Below are 21,201 nucleotides of genomic sequence, written 5' to 3' on the forward strand. Positions count from 1 at the left end.
ACTATGTCCTGACAGTTCACTGCTGAACAACATGCTGTTATATTGTATATGAGTTAGGACCAGTCCAGTACTATGTCCTCGACACAGTTCACTGCTGAACAACATGCTGTTATATTGTATATGAGTTAGGAGCCTGTGTTTCTGTAATCATGCCACATGCCTGGATTTTTTAAACATTCATTTTTAAATATATTTTTTTAAACGTCTTCATCAAACTTCCCAAATTCTTTGTCAGATGGTCTAGCACCATCCTCAGTCAATTGCTTACGTTTTTAAAATAAAATGATAAAATCTTACTACGGCATACAATTGAGCAAAACACAGGACCGTAAATATGATATGAGGCGATAGACATTCATACCTGGGTCCAGGAGGAGGGACTTGTCCAGCTTTCAGTTCGTCAATGATCTGATCAATGTCTTTAGGACTCAGGTCCTCCTGTAAGCCAGAGGGCAGCAACACATCACAGATCCACATTCAGACAATGAAACTACCCTGATACATCAAACCAGTCTATTTACCCAGTAAAACCACCCTGACACATCAAACCAGTCTATTTACCCAGTAAAACCACCCTGATACATCAAACCAGTCTATTTACCCAGTAAAACCACCCTGATACATCAAACCAGTCTATTTACCCAGTAAAACCACCCTGATACATCAAACCAGTCTATTTACCCAGTAAAACCACCCTGATACATCAAACCAGTCTATTTACCCAGTAAAACCATCCTGACACATCAAACCAGTCTATTTACCCAGTAAAACCAGTCTATTTACCCAGTAAAACCACCCTGATACATCAAACCAGTCTATTTACCCAGTAAACCACCCTGATACATCAAACCAGTCTATTTACCCAGTAAAACCACCTGATACATCAAACCAGTCTATTTACCCAGTAAAACCACCCTGATACATCAAACCAGTCTATTTACCCAGTAAAACCATCCTGACACATCAAACCAGTCTATTTACCCAGTAAAACCAGTCTATTTACCCAGTAAAACCACCCTGATACATCAAACCAGTCTATTTACCCAGTAAAACCAGTCTATTTACCCAGTAAAACCACCCTGATACATCAAACCAGTCTATTTACCCAGTAAAACCATCCTGACACATCAAACCAGTCTATTTACCCAGTAAAACCAGTCTATTTACCCAGTAAAACTACCCTGCTACATCAAACCAGTCTATTTACCCAGTAAAACCACCCTGATACATCAAACCAGTCTATTTACCCAGTAAAACCACCCTGATACATCAAACCAGTCTATTTACCCAGTAAAACCAGTCTATTTACCCAGTAAAACCACCCTGATACATCAAACCAGTCTATTTACCCAGTAAAACCATCCTGACACATCAAACCAGTCTATTTACCCAGTAAAACCACCCTGATACATCAAACCAGTCTATTTACCCAGTAAAACCACCCTGATACATCAAACCAGTATATTTACCCAGTAAAACCACCCTGATACATCAAACCAGTCTATTTACCCAGTAAAACCACCCGGATACATCAAACCAGTCTATTTACCCAGTAAAACCAGTCTATTTACCCAGTAAAACCACCCTGATACATCAAACCAGTCTATTTACCCAGTAAAACCATCCTGACACATCAAACCAGTCTATTTACCCAGTAAAACCACCCTGATACATCAAACCAGTCTATTTACCCAGTAAAACCACCCTGATACATCAAACCAGTCTATTTACCCAGTAAAACTACCCTGATACATCAAACCAGTCTATTTACCCAGTAAAACTACCCTGCTACATCAAACCAGTCTATTTACCCAGTAAAACCACCCTGATACATCAAACCAGTCTATTTACCCAGTAAAACCATCCTGACACATCAAACCAGTCTATTTACCCAGTAAAACCACCCTGATACATCAAACCAGTCTATTTACCCAGTAAAACCACCCTGATACATCAAACCAGTCTATTTACCCAGTAAAACCACCCTGATACATCAAACCAGTCTATTTACCCAGTAAAACCACCCTGATACATCAAACCAGTCTATTTACCCAGTAAAACCAGTCTATTTACCCAGTAAAACCACCCTGACACATCAAACCAGTCTATTTACCCAGTAAAACCACCCTGATACATCAAACCAGTCTATTTACCCAGTAAAACCACCCTGATACATCAAACCAGTCTATTTACCCAGTAAAACCACCTGATACATCAAACCAGTCTATTTACCCAGTAAAACCACCCTGATACATCAAACCAGTCTATTTACCCAGTAAAACCATCCTGACACATCAAACCAGTCTATTTACCCAGTAAAACCAGCCTGATACATCAAACCAGTCTATTTACCCAGTAAAACCAGTCTATTTACCCAGTAAAACCACCCTGATACATCAAACCAGTCTATTTACCCAGTAAAACTACCCTGCTACATCAAACCAGTCTATTTACCCAGTAAAACCACCCGGATACATCAAACCAGTCTATTTACCCAGTAAAACCATCCTGACACATCAAACCAGTCTATTTACCCAGTAAAACCACCCTGATGCATCAAACCAGTCTATTTACCCAGTAAAACCACCCTGATACATCAAACCAGTCTATTTACCCAGTAAAACCACCCTGATACATCAAACCAGTCTATTTACCCAGTAAAACCACCCTGATACATCAAACCAGTCTATTTACCCAGTAAAACCAGTCTATTTACCCAGTAAAACCACCCTGATACATCAAACCAGTCTATTTACCCAGTAAAACCACCCTGATACATCAAACCAGTCTATTTACCCAGTAAAACCACCCTGATACATCAAACCAGTCTATTTACCCAGTAAAACCACCCTGACACATCAAACCAGTCTATTTACCCAGTAAAACCACCCTGACACATCAAACCAGTCTATTTACCCAGTAAAACCACCCTGATACATCAAACCAGTCTATTTACCCAGTAAAACTATTGACATCGTAAAACCAGTCTAGTTACCCAGTAAAACTACCCTGACACATAAAACCAGTCTATTTACCCAGTAAAACCACCCTGATACATCAAACCAGTCTAGTTACCCAGTAAAACTACCCTGACACATAAAACCAGTTCGATAACCTAAATGAGTGAAATTTGTATTGCTATATTTATTCAATTACAAAAAAACAATCAGTTCTGCTTAATTCAGCACGAGGGTTGTGGTTTACAGAGAGCCTTAGTGGTTTTCCAACTAACAGACGGTACTAATGGAGAACTAGAGACCAACTAACAGACGGTACTAATGGAGAACTAGAGACCAACTAACAGACGGTACTAATGGAGAACTAGAGACCAACTAACAGACGGTACTAATGGAGAACTAGAGACCAACTAACAGACGGTACTAATGGAGAACTAGAGACCAACTAACAGACGGTACTAATGGAGAACTAGAGACCAACTAACAGACGGTACTAATGGAGAACTAGAGACCAACTAACAGACGGTACTAATGGAGAACTAGAGACCAACTAACAGACGGTACTAATGGAGAACTAGAGACCAACTAACAGACGGTACTAATGGAGAACTAGAGACCAACTAACAGACGGTACTAATGGAGAACTAGAGACCAACTAACAGACGGTACTAATGGAGAACTAGAGACCAACTAACAGACGGTACTAATGGAGAACTAGAGACCAACTAACAGACGGTACTAATGGAGAACTAGAGAACAACTAACAGACGGTACTAATGGAGAACTAGAGACCAACTAACAGACGGTACTAATGGAGAACTAGAGACCAACTAACAGAGGGTACTAATGGAGAACTAGAGACCAACTAACAGACGGTACTAATGGAGAACTAGAGACCAACTAACAGAGGGTACTAATGGAGAACTAGAGACCAACTAACAGACGGTACTAATGGAGAACTAGAGACCAACTAACAGACGGTACTAATGGAGAACTAGAGACCAACTAACAGACGGTACTAATGGAGAACTAGAGACCAACTAACAGACGGTACTAACGGAGAACTAGAGACCAACTAACAGACGGTACTAACGGAGAACTAGAGACAACTAACAGAGGTACTAACGGAGAACTAGAGACCAACCAATGACGGTACTAATGGAGAACTAGAGACCAACAACAGACGGTACTAATGGAGAACCAGAGAGAGACCAACTAACAGAGGGTACTAATGGAGAACTAGAGACCAACTAACAGACGGTACTAATGGAGAACTAGAGACCAACTAACAGACGGTACTAATGGAGAACTAGAGAAGAGACCAGCTAACAGACGGTACTAATGGAGAAACTAGAGAAGAGACCAACTAACAGGCGGTACTGTGGAGAACTGAGAAGAGACCAACTAATTGGAGAACTGGGAGCCAGTACTAATGGGAGAACTAGAGACCAACTAACAGACGGTACTAATGGAGAACTAGAGACCAACTAACAGACGGTACTAATGGAGAACTAGAGACCAGCTAACAGACGGTACTAATGGAGAACTAGAGACCAACTAACAGACGGTACTAATGGAGAACTAGAGACCAACTAACAGACGGTACTAATGGAGAACTAGAGACCAACTAACAGACGGTACTAATGGAGAACTAGAGACCAACTAACAGACGGTACTAATGGAGAACTAGAGAAGAGACCAACTACTCTAATATTTTTTGCAGGTATCATCATGAGAATATCTCAGTATTATCTCAGTGCTAGTCCGCTGTACCTGCACCAGTGTTTTTCCTTCACAACTTTGTTCTCCATATTTTTTTTAAAAATCGGGAGCCTGTTTGTTTTCAGTACTTTTATTTCAATGACTGATCAAAACTTGTTTACTCATTCATGACTCTTGTTCCTCTGCAGCAGACATATGGTAAGCAATATTGTTTGGAACATCGAATCACAATAAATGTTTTTATTTTTAAATCACAGTATTGAATCGCAATACATATTGTATCGGCACATAAGTATGGTGAGGTTCCTGGCCATTCCCAGATCCAGTATACTCACGTAGTATTTGTCATTGATCTGGACCATGGGAGCGTTAACACAGGCACCAAGACACTCCACCTCTATGAGAGAGAACATCTTGTCTGACGTCATCCCTCCTACCTTGATGCCTGAGGGAGAGAGGAGGAGGAGGAAGATGTTTCCGGCTTATAAGACTGATCTGATGGAAGGATTGGTGAACGGATCCCAGATCAGTTTTGTGCTTTTGTCAACGACATTGCCATTGTCAAGCCAAACATGTTCTGCATGACAATTGGATAAAGAGTTGGAAAGAGAGTAGAAACCGACTGGAACCCAGCATCTTGACACTGCAAAAGAAACTACTTAATATTCACAAAAAAATATACAGGTATAGGTTTAGCTATCATCGTTAAGTAGGAGTGAAAAATAATTTTAATTGATTCTTAGTTCTCCTAGATCTCTGAAGCTAGCTTAATGCTCGACTCTAAACAATCCATTACTGTTGTGTACACTAGGGTTGGGCGATATTACATCGCATCATCTATCTACGACGATTGACAGCCATCGTCGATTGGTAACGAAATCGTAATGTGACAGATGATGGTTGACCCTATTTGAACTGGACTGGTGTAGAGCAGTGAAGAACAGTCTCACAGCACACAGCTATAGACTATAGCCTACACCCATTCTTCATTATCTTATTTCGGACACACTAATTACACTATATATACAAAAGTATGGATACCCCTTCAAATGAGTGGATTCTGCTATTTCAGCCTCACCGTTGCCGACAGGTGTATACAAATCGAGCACACAGCCATGCAATCTCCATAGACAAACATTGACAGTAGAATGGTCCTTACTGAAGAACTGGTGACTTTCAACGTGGCACCGTCATAGGATGCCACCTTTCCAACAAGTCAGTTTTGTCAAATTTCTGCCCTGCTATAACTGTATGGGCTGTTATTGTGAAGTGCAAACGTTGAGAAGCAACAACAGCTCAGTCAGGAAGAGGTAGACCCCACAAACTCACAGAACGGGACCGTCAAGTGTTGAAGCGCATAAAATCCGTCTGTCCCGGTTGCAACACTCACCCGAGTTCCAAACTGCCTCTGGAAGCAACGTCAGCACAAGAACTGTTCGTCGGGAGCTTCATGAAATGGGTTTCCATGGCAGAGCAGCCGCACACAAGCCTAAGATCACCATGCGTAATGCCAAGCGTTGGCTGGAGTGGAGTAAATCTTGCCGCCATTGGATTCTGGAGCAGTGGAAACACGTTCTCTGGAGTGATGAATCACGCTTCACCATCTGGCAGTCCGACGGACGAATCTGGGTTTGGCGAGTGCCAGGAGAACGCTACCTGCCCAAATGCATAGTGCCAACTGTAAAGTTTGGTGGAGGAGGAATAATGGTCTGGGGCTGTTTTTCATGGTTCAGGCCTCTTCGTTCCAGTGAAGTGAAATCCGAACTCTACAGCATAACAATGACGTTCTAGATGATTCTGTGCTTCTAACACAGAGCCCTGACCTCAACAAACACCTTTGCGATGAATTAGAACGACAACTGTGAGCCAGGTCTAATCGCCCAACATCAGTACCTGACCTCACCAATGCTCTTCTGGCTGAATGGAAGCAAGTCCCCACAGCAATGTTCCAACATCTAGTGGAAAACCTTCCCAGAAGAGTGGAGGCTGTTATAGCAGCAATGTTTCAATATCTAGTGGAAAACCTTCCCAGAAGAGTGGAGGCTGTTATAGCAGCAATGTTCCAACATCTAGTAGAAAGCCTTCCCAGAAGAGTGGAGGCTGTTATAGCAGCAATGTTCCAACATCTAGTGGAAAGCCTTCCCAGAAGAGTGGAGGCTGTTATAGCAGCAATGTTCCAACATCTAGTGGAAAGCCTTCCCAGAAGAGTGGAGGCTGTTATAGCAGCAATGTTCCAACATCTAGTGGAAAGCCTTCCCAGAAGAGTGGAGGCTGTTATAGCAGCAAAAGTGGCAGACCAACTCCATATTAATACCTATGAATTTTGGAATCGGGTGTCCACATACTTTTGGTCATGTAGTGCATCTTGTGTCTACTAGCAGTTAAAAACAACATATCCTATATTCCCTTCGCTCTCTATTCTATGAATAGGACTTTGGTCGTTTTATGCATGGATTTATCCCAATCAAACAATGAATGTAACGGACTTGCATCTCAAAGTTGTTTTGGATAGCTTACAAATGTAAGGTAGCGAGGTGACTGACTATGTCAATAGCCCATAGATCTAAATGACAAGTTTTCATCAAGTTTAAGTTTATTAAGAAAGAAATTATCCATTCGGCCAGGATAACCCCTCCATGTGAGGTCACAAACCAAATGGCCAATAACCCATCTCCTACTGGCCTATCACAAACCAAATGGACAATAACCCTCCTCCTACTGGCCTATCACAAAACCAAATGGCCAATAACCCATCCTCCTACTGGCCTATCACAAACCAAATGGCCAATAACCCATCCTCCTACTGGCCTATCACAAACCAAATGGCCAATAACCCTCCTCCTACTGGCCTATCACAAAACCAAATGGCCAATAACCCATCCTCCTACTGGCCTATCACAAACCAAATGGACAATAACCCATCCTCCTACTGGCCTATCACAAACCAAATGGCCAATAACCCATCCTCCTACTGGCCTATCACAAACCAAATGACCAATAACCCATCCTCCTACTGGCCTATCACAAACCAAATGGCCAATAACCCATCCTCCTACTGGCCTATCACAAACCAAATGGCCAATAACCCATCCTCCTACTGGCCTATCACAAAACCAAATGGCCAATAACCCATCCTCCTACTGGCCTATCACAAACCAAATGGACAATAACCCATCCTCCTACTGGCCTATCACAAACCAAATGGCCAATAACCCATCCTCCTACTGGCCTATCACAAACCAAATGGCCAATAACCCATCCTCCTACTGGCCTATCACAAATGGCCAAATCCTCCTACTGGCCTATCACAAAACCAAATGGCCAATAACCCATCCTCCTACTGGCCTATCACAAAACCAAATGGCCAATAACCCATCCTCCTACTGGCCTATCACAAACCAAATGGCCAATAACCCATCCTCCTACTGGCCTATCACAAACCAAATGGCCAATAACCCATCCTCCTACTGGCCTATCACAAACCAAATGGCCAATAACCCATCCTCCTACTGGCCTATCACAAACCAAATGGCCAATAACCCATCCTCCTACTGGCCTATCACAAAACCAAATGGCCAATAACCCATCCTCCTACTGGCCTATCACAAACCAAATGGCCAATAACCCATCCTCCTACTGGCCTATCACAAACCAAATGGCCAATAACCCATCCTCCTACTGGCCTATCACAAACCAAATGGCCAATAACCCATCCTCCTACTGGCCTATCACAAACCAAATGGCCAATAACCCATCCTCCTACTGGCCTATCACAAACCAAATGGCCAATAACCCCATCCTCCTACTGGCCTATCACAAAACCAAATGGCCAATAACCCATCCTCCTACTGGCCTATCACAAACCAAATGGCCAATAACCCATCCTCCTACTGGCCTATCACAAACCAAATGGCCAATAACCCATCCTCCTACTGGCCTATCACAAACCAAATGGCCAATAACCCATCCTCCTACTGGCCTATCACAAACCAAATGGCCAATAACCCATCCTCCTACTGGCCTATCACAAACCAAATGGCCAAAACCATCCTCCTACTGGCCTATCATAAAACCAAATGGCCCAATAACCCATCCTCCTACTGGCCTATCACAAAACCCCTCCTCCATGTGAGGTAAAAAATAAAATAAAAATGTAATGGCCACACAGACACATGTTTTGGCTCTGTCATAACCTCACATGGTCTCTCCTATCATTGCTATGCAGACTGACACACAATTAATCTTCTCCTTTCCCCCTTCTGATGACCAGGTGGCGAATCGCATCTCTGCATGTCTGGCAGACATATCAGTGTGGATGACGGATCACCACCTCAAGCTGAACCTCGGCAAGACGGAGCTGCTCTTCCTCCCGGGAAGGACTGCCCATTCCATGATCTCGCCATCACGGTTGACAACTCCATTGTGTCCTCCTCCCAGAGCGCTAAGAACCTTGGCGTGATCCTGGACAACACCCTGTCGTTCTCAACTAACATCAAGGCGGTGGCCCGTTCTTGTAGGTTCATGCTCTACAACATCCGCAGAGTACGACCCTGTCTCACACAGGAAGCAGCGCAGGTCCTAATCCAGGCACTTGTCATCTCCCGTCTGGATTACTGCAACTCGCTGTTGGCTGGGCTCCCTGCCTGTGCCATTAACCCCTACAACTCATCCAGAACGCCGCAGCCCGTCTGGTGTTCAACCTTCCCAAGTTCTCTCACGTCACCCCGCTCCTCCGCTCTCTCCACTGGCTTCCAGTTGAAGCTCGCATCCGCTACAAGACCATGGTGCTTGCCTACGGAGCTGTGGGGAACGGCACCTCAGTACCTCCAGGCTCTGATCAGGCCCTACACCCAAACAAGGGCACTGCGTTCATCCACCTCTGGCCTGCTCGCCTCCCTACCACTGAGGACGTACAGTTCCCGCTCAGCCCAGTCAAAACTGTTCGCTGCTCTGGCCCCCAATGGTGGAACAAACTCCTCACGACGCCAGGACAGCGGAGTCAATCACCACCTTCCGGAGACACCTGAAACCCCACCTCTTTCAGGAATACCTAGGATAGGATAAAGTAATCCTTCTCACCCCCTTAAAAGATTTAGATGCACTATTGTAAAGTGGCTGTTCCACTGGATGTCTTAAGGTGAGCACCAATTTGTAAGTCGCTCTGGATAAGAGCGTCTGCTAAATGACTTAAATGTAAAATGTAAATGTAATGTTCATCTGTCATATAGACAATAATAAAAAATAACAAAATCAACATTTGTTTATCCCATCTTCACTTTGATCTCCTTTCATGTCTGGGTCCGCCTGTCGATCTCTTACCCAGTTTGTTCTGGAGGGCCTCCAGGATGCTGTCGGAGTCGCAAAGCATGCAGGGAGTTGTAGTGCAGATCTGGATGTGGTACTTGCCCACCGGCTGCCTCAGGAACATGGTGTAGAACGTCGCTACCTCATAGATCCTCATCGGAGGGACCTCAAGCACCTCGGCCACCTGGGAGAAGAGAGGAAAATGTATGTTTTAAAAATAAAAAAAAATAAAATAAAATGGAGGCTCATTAACAAAAAAAGGTGTAGCATTGACTTAAGTATAATCAGTCCAGTAATGGATGCTGGAGTCGGTTTCTAAATGGCTCGTCCTTACTGATCCCGCCCCTGGTCTGGTTTCTAAATGGCTCGTCCCTACTGATCCCGCCCCTGGTCTGGTTTCTAAATGGCTCGTCCTTACTGATCCCGCCCCTGGTCTGGTTTCTAAATGGCTCGTCCCTACTGATCCCGCCCCTGGTCTGGTTTCTAAATGGCTCGTCCTTACTGATCCCGCCCCTGGTCTGGTTTCTAAATGGCTCGTCCCTACTGATCAAGCCCCTGGTCTGGTTTCTAAATGGCTCGTCCCTACTGATCAAGCCCCTGGTCTGGTTTCTAAATGGCTCGTCCTTACTGATCCCGCCCCTGGTCTGGTTTCTAAATGGCTCGTCCCTACTGATCAAGCCCCTGGTCTGGTTTCTAAATGGCTCGTCCCTACTGATCAAGCCCCTGGTCTGGTTTCTAAATGGCTCGTCCTTACTGATCAAGCCCCTGGTCTGGTTTCTAAATGGCTCGTCCCTACTGATCCCGCCCCTGGTCTGGTTTCTAAATGGCTCGTCCCTACTGATCCCGCCCCTGGTCTGGTTTCTAAATGGCTCGTCCTTACTGATCACGCCCCTGGTCTGGTTTCTAAATGGCTCGTCCTTACTGATCACGCCCCTGGTCTGGTTTCTAAATGGCTCGTCCTTACTGATCCCGCCCCTGGTCTGGTTTCTAAATGGCTCGTCCTTACTGATCCCGCCCCTGGTCTGGTTTCTAAATGGCTCGTCCTTACTGATCCCGCCCCTGGTCTGGTTTCTAAATGGCTCGTCCTTACTGATCACGCCCCTGGTCTGGTTTCTAAATGGCTCGTCCTTACTGAACACGCCCCTGGTCTGGTTTCTAAATGGCTCGTCCTTACTGAACACGCCCCCTGGTCTGGTTTCTAAATGGCTCGTCCTTACTGATCCCGCCCCTGGTCTGGTTTCTAAATGGCTCGTCCTTACTGATCCCGCCCCTGGTCTGGTTTCTAAATGGCTCGTCCTTACTGATCCCGCCCCTGGTCTGGTTTCTAAATGGCTCGTCCTTACTGATCACGCCCCTGGTCTGGTTTCTAAATGGCTCGTCCTTACTGATCACGCCCCTGGTCTGGTTTCTAAATGGCTCGTCCTTACTGAACACGCCCCTGGTCTGGTTTCTAAATGGCTCGTCCTTACTGAACACGCCCCTGGTCTGGTTTCTAAATGGCTCGTCCTTACTGATCAAGCCCCTGGTCTGGTTTCTAAATGGCTCGTCCCTACTGATCCCGCCCCTGGTCTGGTTTCTAAATGGCTCGTCCCTACTGATCCCGCCCCTGGTCTGGTTTCTAAATGGCTCGTCCCTACTGATCCCGCCCCTGGTCTGGTTTCTAAATGGCTCGTCCCTACTGATCAAGCCCCTGGTCTGGTTTCTAAATGGCTCGTCCCTACTGATCCCGCCCCTGGTCTGGTTTCTAAATGGCTCGTCCTTACTGATCCCGCCCCTGGTCTGGTTTCTAAATGGCTCGTCCTTACTGATCCCGCCCCTGGTCTGGTTTCTAAATGGCTCGTCCTTACTGATCACGCCCCTGGTCTGGTTTCTAAATGGCTCGTCCTTACTGAACACGCCCCTGGTCTGGTTTCTAAATGGCTCGTCCTTACTGAACACGCCCCTGGTCTGGTTTCTAAATGGCTCGTCCTTACTGATCCCGCCCCTGGTCTGGTTTCTAAATGGCTCGTCCTTACTGATCCCGCCCCTGGTCTGGTTTCTAAATGGCTCGTCCTTACTGATCACGCCCCTGGTCTGGTTTCTAAATGGCTCGTCCTTACTGATCACGCCCCTGGTCTGGTTTCTAAATGGCTCGTCCTTACTGAACACGCCCCTGGTCTGGTTTCTAAATGGCTCGTCCTTACTGATCAAGCCCCTGGTCTGGTTTCTAAATGGCTCGTCCCTACTGATCCCGCCCCTGGTCTGGTTTCTAAATGGCTCGTCCTACTGATCCCGCCCCTGGTCTGGTTTCTAAATGGCTCGTCCCTACTGATCCCGCCCCTGGTCTGGTTTCTAAATGGCTCGTCCCTACTGATCCCGCCCCTGGTCTGGTTTCTAAATGGCTCGTCCCTACTGATCCCGCCCCTGGTCTGGTTTCTAAATGGCTCGTCCTTACTGATCCCGCCCCTGGTCTGGTTTCTAAATGGCTCGTCCCTACTGATCCCGCCCCTGGTCTGGTTTCTAAATGGCTCGTCCTTACTGATCCCGCCCCTGGTCTGGTTTCTAAATGGCTCGTCCTTACTGATCCCGCCCCTGGTCTGGTTTCTAAATGGCTCGTCCTTACTGATCCCGCCCCTGGTCTGGTTTCTAAATGGCTCGTCCCTACTGATCCCGCCCCTGGTCTGGTTTCTAAATGGCTCGTCCCTACTGATCCCGCCCCTGGTCTGGTTTCTAAATGGCTCGTCCTTACTGATCCCGCCCCTGGTCTGGTTTCTAAATGGCTCGTCCCTACTGATCCCGCCCCTGGTCTGGTTTCTAAATGGCTCGTCCTTACTGATCCCGCCCCTGGTCTGGTTTCTAAATGGCTCGTCCTTACTGATCCCGCCCCCTCTGTGGTTGAACAAATCTACATCAGCACACCACTCATTCATTCTGATTATGCCTATTTAAAAAAATCTGTTGCCACAAAAGCAAACCAGATTAACATACTCTATTCTGAAGCAAACAGATGACCTCAGTCGGCATATTGTTCATGGCTGAGATGGGGATATTGATTGATTGATTTACCTTGTTCATGGCTGAGATGGGAGCCATCCATGCTGTCTCTGAGCCAGGTCCAACACGGGGATGGTGGCGGCCTGCTTGTGGCCCTCTGGGTACATACTAATGATAGCATCAATCCTCTTAAAACAACAAACGGCTTTCATTAGTGACGCTTATATGATGTGGTTTGTTGATAAGAACAGAACATGTGATTGTTTTATGAAAGCTTCCTTTCATAAAAAAAAAAAAACATTTTTTTTTTTTTTAAAGTTAAAAGTTGTGAAATTGATGCGATTTACATTGTAATAAACCGGTGTTTTAATAGTTGTTGTTTTAGTCTTGATTTGCAGTCATTTCTTTAAATAATAATGTTCTTGACATCGTCCACTCACCTTCAGGTTGTCCACAGTGAACTCAAATGGAGTATCTGGGTTGTTGTCAGGTGTGTCTCTGTGCTGCAGTGGAAAGAAAACAAGCAGATTAAATCATTAATTCATTATTAATCATTATATTGAAGTCAGTTTTACAGAAATCCTACCAGTACCTGCCAAAACTAAAAACAATGTTGTATTAGTTCAAAATGTTAAATTAGTAAAGCTACCAACTCGTCAGGAAAAGGACCATCTTCCCCCATAGATCACTATGGGGAGAGGAAAGCCCAAGGTGGTTGAGATAAAGCCTTTTTATCTACACCAATATGAGTGCTGTATCCAACAACATAAGCCGAGTTCACAGGCAGACCAATTCTGATATGTTTTTCTCTCACTAATTGGTCTTTTGACCAATTAGATCAACTCGAAAACAATTTTGTACAAAATACTGATGTGATTGGTCAAAAACACCAATTAGTGAGGGGGAGGAGTCTCTGAATTACACACCTTGTGTAAACGCAGCCATATTGGCACTACAGGAAATGTACCACTGCCCCTTGTGAACAGTCCTATCCTGGTGTTATCTGGTTAAAATGGTCATCGTAAACATGCACAAGCTATGGTTGCTATGCCAAGGGACTGTTACCATGTCAACATGTCTCTATGCCAAGGGACTGTTACCATGTCAACATGTCTCTATGCCAAGGGACTGTTACCATGTCTCTATGCCAAGGGACTGTTACCATGTCTCTATGCCAAGGGACTGTTACCATGTCAACATGTCTCTATGCCAAGGGACTGTTACCATGCCATATTTCCATCACCTGAGTAGAAGCAACAACCATGTGCTGTTGTTTCAACAGTAACCACTAACACATGACATCTAGTGACAGGGAGAGTTTTTTTTGTATATACAGTAGAGTATTGCAATATATATTTGTATATACAGTGGAGTATCGCTATATATATTTGTGTATATACAGTAGAGTATTGCAATATATATTTGTGTATATACAGTAGAGTATTGCAATATATATATTTGTATATACAGTAGAGTATTGCAATATATATATTTGTATATACAGTGGAGTATTGCAATATATATTCAGATATATATTTTTATTTTATAACATCTTACAGTAGTTGCATGATATGAAAGGCTGGTTCATATAGTTGAGTAGGGCCAGACCTAGTTGCATGATACAATGCGTATGAAAGGCTGGTTCATATAGTTGAGTAGGGCCAGACCTTAACAACAGTGAACATGTACAAAACAAGCCATGGCCTTGTTGTTGGAGATATTGACTTAAGGTTCTTAGTGTTAGTCACATCATAGTCTTTTGTTAGCCAGTGGTGTAAAGTACTTAAGTAGTACTTAAAGTATTTCTCACTTAAGGCGTTTTTTGGGGGAGGTTATCTGTACATTACTATTTATATTTGACTACTTCTACTTCACTTCATTCCGTAAGAAAATAATGTACTTTTTACTCCATACATTTTCCTTGACACCAAAAAGTACATTACATTTTGAATGCTTAGCAGGACAGGAAAATAGTCACATTCAGGAAAATAGTCAAAATTCACACACTTATCAAGAGAACATCCCTGGTCATCCCTACTGCCTCTGATCTGGAGGACTCATTAAACAGAGAACATCCCTGGTCATACCTACTGCCTCTGATCTGGAGGACTCACTAAACAGAGAACATCCCTGGTCATCCCCTACCTCTGATCTGGAGGACTCACTAAACAGAGAACATCCCTGGTCATCCCTACTGCCTCTGATCTGGAGGACTCACTAAACAGAGAACATCCCTGGTCATCCCTACTGCCCCTCTGATCTGGAGGACTCACTAAACAGAGAACATCCCTGGTCATCCCTACTGCCTCTGATCTGGAGGACTCACTAAACAGAGAACATCCCTGGTCATCCCTACTGCCTCTGATCTGGAGGACTCACTATCTGTTGGACTAGTTAACTGTAAGGTTGCAAGATTGAATCTACGAGCTGACAAGGTTCAAATCTGTTGTTCTGCCCTGACGAGGTATTTAACCCACTGTTCCTAGGCCGTCATTGAAAATAAGAATGTGTTCTTATCTGACTTACCTAGTTAAATAAAGGTGTAAAAATTAAATAAAAAGTCGGTCAAAAATACCGATTTCCGATTGTTATGAAAACTTGAAATCGGCCCTAATTAAATCGGCCGACCCCTACTCTGGACAGTTCTGACCTAGAATATGTGGACAACTACAAATACCTAGGTGTCTGGTTAGACTGTAAACTCTCCTTCCAGACTCACATCAAACATCTCAATCCAAAATTAAATCTAGAATTGGCTTCCTATTTCACAACAATGTCTCCTTCACTCATGCTGCCAAACATACCCTCGTAAAACAGGCTATCCTACCGATCCATGACTTCGGCGATGTCATTTACAAAATAGCCTCCAACACTCTACTCAGAAAACTGGATGTAGTCTATCACAGTGCCATCCGTTTTGTCACCAAAGCCCCATATACCACCCACCACTGCAACCTGTATGCTCTCGTTGGTTGGCCCTGACTACATATTCGTTGCCAAACCCACTGGCTCTAGGTCATCTAAGTCTTTGCTAGGTAAAGCCCCGCCTTATCTCAGCTCACTGATCACTATAGCAACACCCACCAGTAGCACATGCAGGTATATTTCACGGGTCATCCCCAAAGCCAACACTTCCTGGGTTGGCGCCCCCCCCTTGGGTTGTGCCGTGGCGGAGATCTTTGTGGGCTATACTCGGCCTTGTCTCAGGATGGTAAGTTGGTGGTTGAAGATATCCCTCTAGTGGTGTGGGGGCTGTGCTTGGCAAAGTGGGTGGGTTATATCCTTCCTGTTTGGCCCTGTCGGGGTGTCCTCGGATGGGGCCACAGTGTCTCCTGACCCCTCCTGTCTCAGCCTCCAGTATTTATGCTACAGTAGTTTGTGTCGGGGGGCTAGGGTCAGTTTGTTATATCTGGAGTACTTCTCCTGTCCTATTCGGTGTCCTGTGTGAATCTAAGTGTGCGTTCTTTAATTCTCTCCTTCTCTCTCTCGGAGGACCTGAGCCCTAGGACCATGCCCCAGGACTACCTGACATGATGACTCCTTGCTGTCCCCAGTCCACCTGGCCATGCTGCTGCTCCAGTTTCACTGGCCTGGGCCCTAGGACCATGTCCCAGGACTACCTGACATGATGACTCCTTGCTGTCCCCAGTCCACCTGGCCATGCTGCTGCTCCAGTTTCAACTGTTCTGCCTTACTATTATTCGACCATGCTGGTCATTTATGAACATTTGAACATCTTGGCCACGTTCTGTTATAATCTCCACCCGGCACAGCCAGAGAGGACTGGCCACCCACATATGCTCTCTAATTCTCTCTTTCTTTCTCTCTCTCGGAGGACCTGAGCCCTAGGACCGTGCCCCAGGACTACCTGACATGATGACTCCTTGCTGTCCCCAGTCCACCTGACTGTGCTGCTGCTCCAGTTTCAACTGTTCTGCCTTATTATTCGACCATGCTGGTCATTTATGAACATTTGAACATCTTGGCCATGTTCTGTTATAATCTCTACCCGGCACAGCCAGAAGAGGACTGGCCACCCCACATAGCCTGGTTCCTCTCTAGGTTTTCTTCCTAGGTTTTGGCCTTTCTAGGGAGTTTTTCCTAGCCACCGTGCTTTTACGCCTGCATTGCTTGCTGTTTGGGGTTTTTAGGCTGGGTTTCTGTACAGCACTTTGAGATATCAGCTGATGTACGAAGGGCTTTATAAATAAATTTGATTTGATTTGATTCCTTTGCCGCCTTTCCTTCTAGTTCTCTGCTGCCAATGACTGGAACTAATTGCAAAAAATCACTGAAGCTGGAGACTTATATCTCCCTCTCTAACTTTAAGCATCAGCTGTCAGAGCAGCTTACCGATCACTGTACCTGTAAACAGCCAATCTGTAATAGCACACCCAACTACCTCATCCCCATATTATTACTTACCCTCTTGCTCCTTTGTGTCTCTACTTGCGCATTCATCTTCTTCACATCTATCACTCCAGTGTTAATCTGCTAAATTGTAATTACTTTGCTACTATTTATTGCCTTACCTCCTTACTTCACACTGTACGTTGATTTTTATATTGTGTAACTCTGTTGTTGTTTTTGTCGCACTGCTTTGCTTTATCTTGGCCAGGTCGCAGTTCTCAACTGGCCTACCTGGTTAAATAAAAGTGAAATAAAATCAACACAATCCGAGGTCCTCCCGGGTGCGCAGTGGTCTAGGGCGCTGCATCGCAGTGCTAGCTGTGCAACCAGAGACTCTGGGTTCGCGCCCAGGCTCTGTCGCAGGCGGCCGCGACGCACAATTGGCTTTAGCGTCATCCGGGTTAGGAGGTTTGGCCGGTAGGGATATCTTTGTCTAATCGCGCACCAGCGACTCCTGTGGCGGGCCGGGCGCAGTGCACGCTAACCAAGCACGGTGTTTCCTCCGACACATTGGTGCGGCTGGCTTGGATGCGCGCTGTGAAGCAGTGCGGCTTGCTGAGACGAAGGCTTTCGACCTTCGTCTCCCGAGCCCGTATGGGAGTTGTAGCGATGGATACCACAGAAAAAAATATATTATTAAAAATATATATATAAAAAATTTTTGGGACAATCCTGTCTCTGAGCTCTTTATGGCTTTGTTTCTGCTTCTACACTGTGCCTTTCCAAATCATGTCCAATCAATTGAATTGATGGTGGAATCCAGTCCAGTTGTAGAAACATATCAAGGATGATCAATGGAAACACGATGCACCTGAGCTCAATTTCAAGTAAAGGGTCTTTCTGTTTTTTATACATTTGTAAAAATGTCTGTTTTTGCTTTGTCATTGCGGGGTATTGTGTGAGGGGGGAAAGTATTTAATCCATTTTAGAATAAGGCTGTAATGTAACAAAATGTGGATAAAGTGAAGGGATCTGGATACTTCACGAATGCACTCTCATATTTACACAAGTACTCACACCCGAGTCAATAATTCATAGAAGCACCCATAGCAGCGATTACAGCTATGAGTCTTTCTGGGTAAGTCTCTAAGAGATTTCCACACCTGGATTGTACAACATTTGCCCATTTATTATTTTCAAAATTCTTCAAGCTCTGTCAAATTGGTTGGCTAAAGAACCATTTTTAGGTCTTGCCATAGATTTTGAAGCAGATTTAGGTCGAAACTGTAACTAGGCCACTCAGGAATATTCTGTGTCTTCTTGGTAAGCAACTGCAGTGTAGATTTGGCCTTGTGTTTTTGGTTATTGTCCTGCAGAAAGGTGAATTTATCTCCCAGTGTCTGGTGGAAAGCAGACTGAACCAGGTTTACCTCTAGGACTTTGCCTGTGCTTAGCTCCATGAAGGAAAAAAATGATCCTGAAAACCATCCCAGTCCTTACTGATTACAAGCATGCCCATAACATGATGCAGCCACCACTATGCTTGAAAATATGCAGAGTGGTACTCTAATGTGTTGTATTGGATTTGACCCAAACATAACATGTATTCAGGACAAGTGGTTTCCTTCCTCTACGGCAACTGAGTTAGGAAGGACGCCTATATCTTTGTAGGGACTGGGTGTATTGATACACCATCCAAAGTGTAATGAATAACTACACCATACCCAAAGGGATATTTTATGTCCTCTTTTTATTTTACCAATAGTTGTTGTTCTTTGTGAGGCATTGGAAAACCTCCCTGGTCTTTGTGGTTGTATCTGTGTTTGAAATTCACTGCTTGACTGAGGGACCTGACAGATAATTGTGTGTGTGGGGTACAGAGATGAGGTAGTCATTCAAAAATCTTGTTAAACAACATTATTGCAATGCACACAGAGTGAATCCATGCAACTTATTATGTGACTTATTGCACACAGAGTGAATCCATGCAACTTAGTATGTGACTTATTGCACACAGAGTGAATCCATGCAACTTAGTATGTGACGTACTGCACACAGAGTGAATCCATGCAACTTAGTATGTGACTTATTGCACACAAACAAAAGGGTTGAATACTTATTGACTCAAGACATTTCAGTTTTTCATATAATTAATTTGTATAAAAACTATTTAAAAACTAATATCTAAAAACAATTCCACTTTGACATGTTGCGATATTGTGTGTAGTGGGCCAGTAACCAAAACAAATCTTAAATCAGTTTTAAATTCAGGCTGTAATATAACAAAATGCTGAAAAAGTCAAGGGTGTGAATACTTTCTGAAGGCCATGTATATGTGAGGAATGACGTGTGCCACTTCCTGTTTCCTGTTTCTTTTCCTTCATTTACTTTACTTCAACCGAAGTAAACGGAGCTCAATTGCATCTTGTACAGCTAATATTTTCCATATGATGATTTCTCTCTCTAGCCACATTGAACAACATGAGTATTGACACTGCCTTCACGAACGAATTGTCGCAGCAGATCATACCATTATTGTTTGTTGTTATTCTTTAAATTAAATTCTATATTGCAACCAAATTTGCATAATGTTGTCATGGAAAATATTCATGTTGTTTCCAACTAGCAATCAACAACTGTGCCGTAAATACGTCTGCATTATTGAACGTTAAGATTGCCCAAACGCCAGTCTCTTTGGCAAATGACGGGAATGGCAAGGAGTGGAATGTTAACTAAAGAGACTGGTACCCAGACTAGCCTTGTGTGGCCATACTTCCCAATCTCGTCTTGGTAGGTAAGAAGCCTGGGCTTCTGAGGCTAGTCACATTAAGGATATAGTACAGTAAGAAATCAGCGAGGTTAGAGATCCTACACAGCTGCACTCACCACAAAGATGCCCCCAGCTCCAGCTCTGGCAGCGGACTGGTGCAGACTCCTGACCTGCCTGGACTGAGAAGATGGAACATTGACAGAAAAAGAAGGATGTTAATGTGTGAATAAGGTTTGATTCTATGCAATACCAACCCAAAACGAATTTATTAAAGACTTCAATACCAACAGGACAATTTGGCAGTATGAGGCACCAGTTATAATTATGACCATTGTGATTCAAAACGATTAAGAAGTTGTAAGGTAGCCGTGAAGCAAACTAGCCAGCAAACTATGCAAGGCTCTTTTACGCTAGCTAACTCAGTTAGCCAGTCAGGAAGCTTTAGCTAGCGAACTGACAAGGACAAAGATATATTTTCACAATCGTTCAATCAACATTATTGTTCATATTAATATTTGACTAAATCATGACTCTAAATGAAAGTGTAACATTGGCTGGTGTAACTAGCAACTAGTTAGCTAGCCATTCCGCTAGCTAGGCCGCTTGCCCTTGTCAAGTGTCATGCAACATATTTCATTCAATTCTCATAAAACGTAATGATCATAAGACTGATAATGTTAGTATAACCCGAGTACATTGTTATAACCATACCGTTTGCGATACAACAGATCGAATTGCAGAAGTTAAAAACATCTTGACAGCGTAGTTTTGTCCCGTTGATACAACACTTATTGACGACAGCAAAGGCTGACATCGATTTACGGTCGTCTCGATTGAGAGGGTCTGGCTTTACGCAACGTGTTTACTTCTGAAGTGAAACTAATCGACCACAGATCAAACATGATCAGAAATTATTACAACTTTGTTTTCTCTGTCCAAATGTATCTCCATTTATGTGAACGATCACATACGATTATTAGGCTGATTTAACGGTCAGTATTTGCATGGACGTGTGTATCTTTCTGTACTACTCCATTGTTCAGCAATATGAGCGTCTTTTTTTCTTTTTTTATGGTGACATTGACAGTGGTGGAACGTTAAAACAAGAGTTTCTATTGGACAAAT

General features: G+C 44.1%; 1 pseudogene; it reads right to left on the reverse strand.

Annotated features, from left to right (window-relative positions):
• Positions 1-361: 361 nt before the first annotated feature.
• On the reverse strand, positions 362-20,880 carry LOC135568059 (NADH dehydrogenase [ubiquinone] flavoprotein 2, mitochondrial-like; annotated as a pseudogene).
• Positions 20,881-21,201: the final 321 nt, after the last annotated feature.

This window comes from Oncorhynchus nerka, unplaced genomic scaffold (genome assembly GCF_034236695.1).
Source record: "Oncorhynchus nerka isolate Pitt River unplaced genomic scaffold, Oner_Uvic_2.0 unplaced_scaffold_1714, whole genome shotgun sequence".
In the NCBI taxonomy this organism is placed as follows: Eukaryota; Metazoa; Chordata; class Actinopteri; order Salmoniformes; family Salmonidae; genus Oncorhynchus; species Oncorhynchus nerka.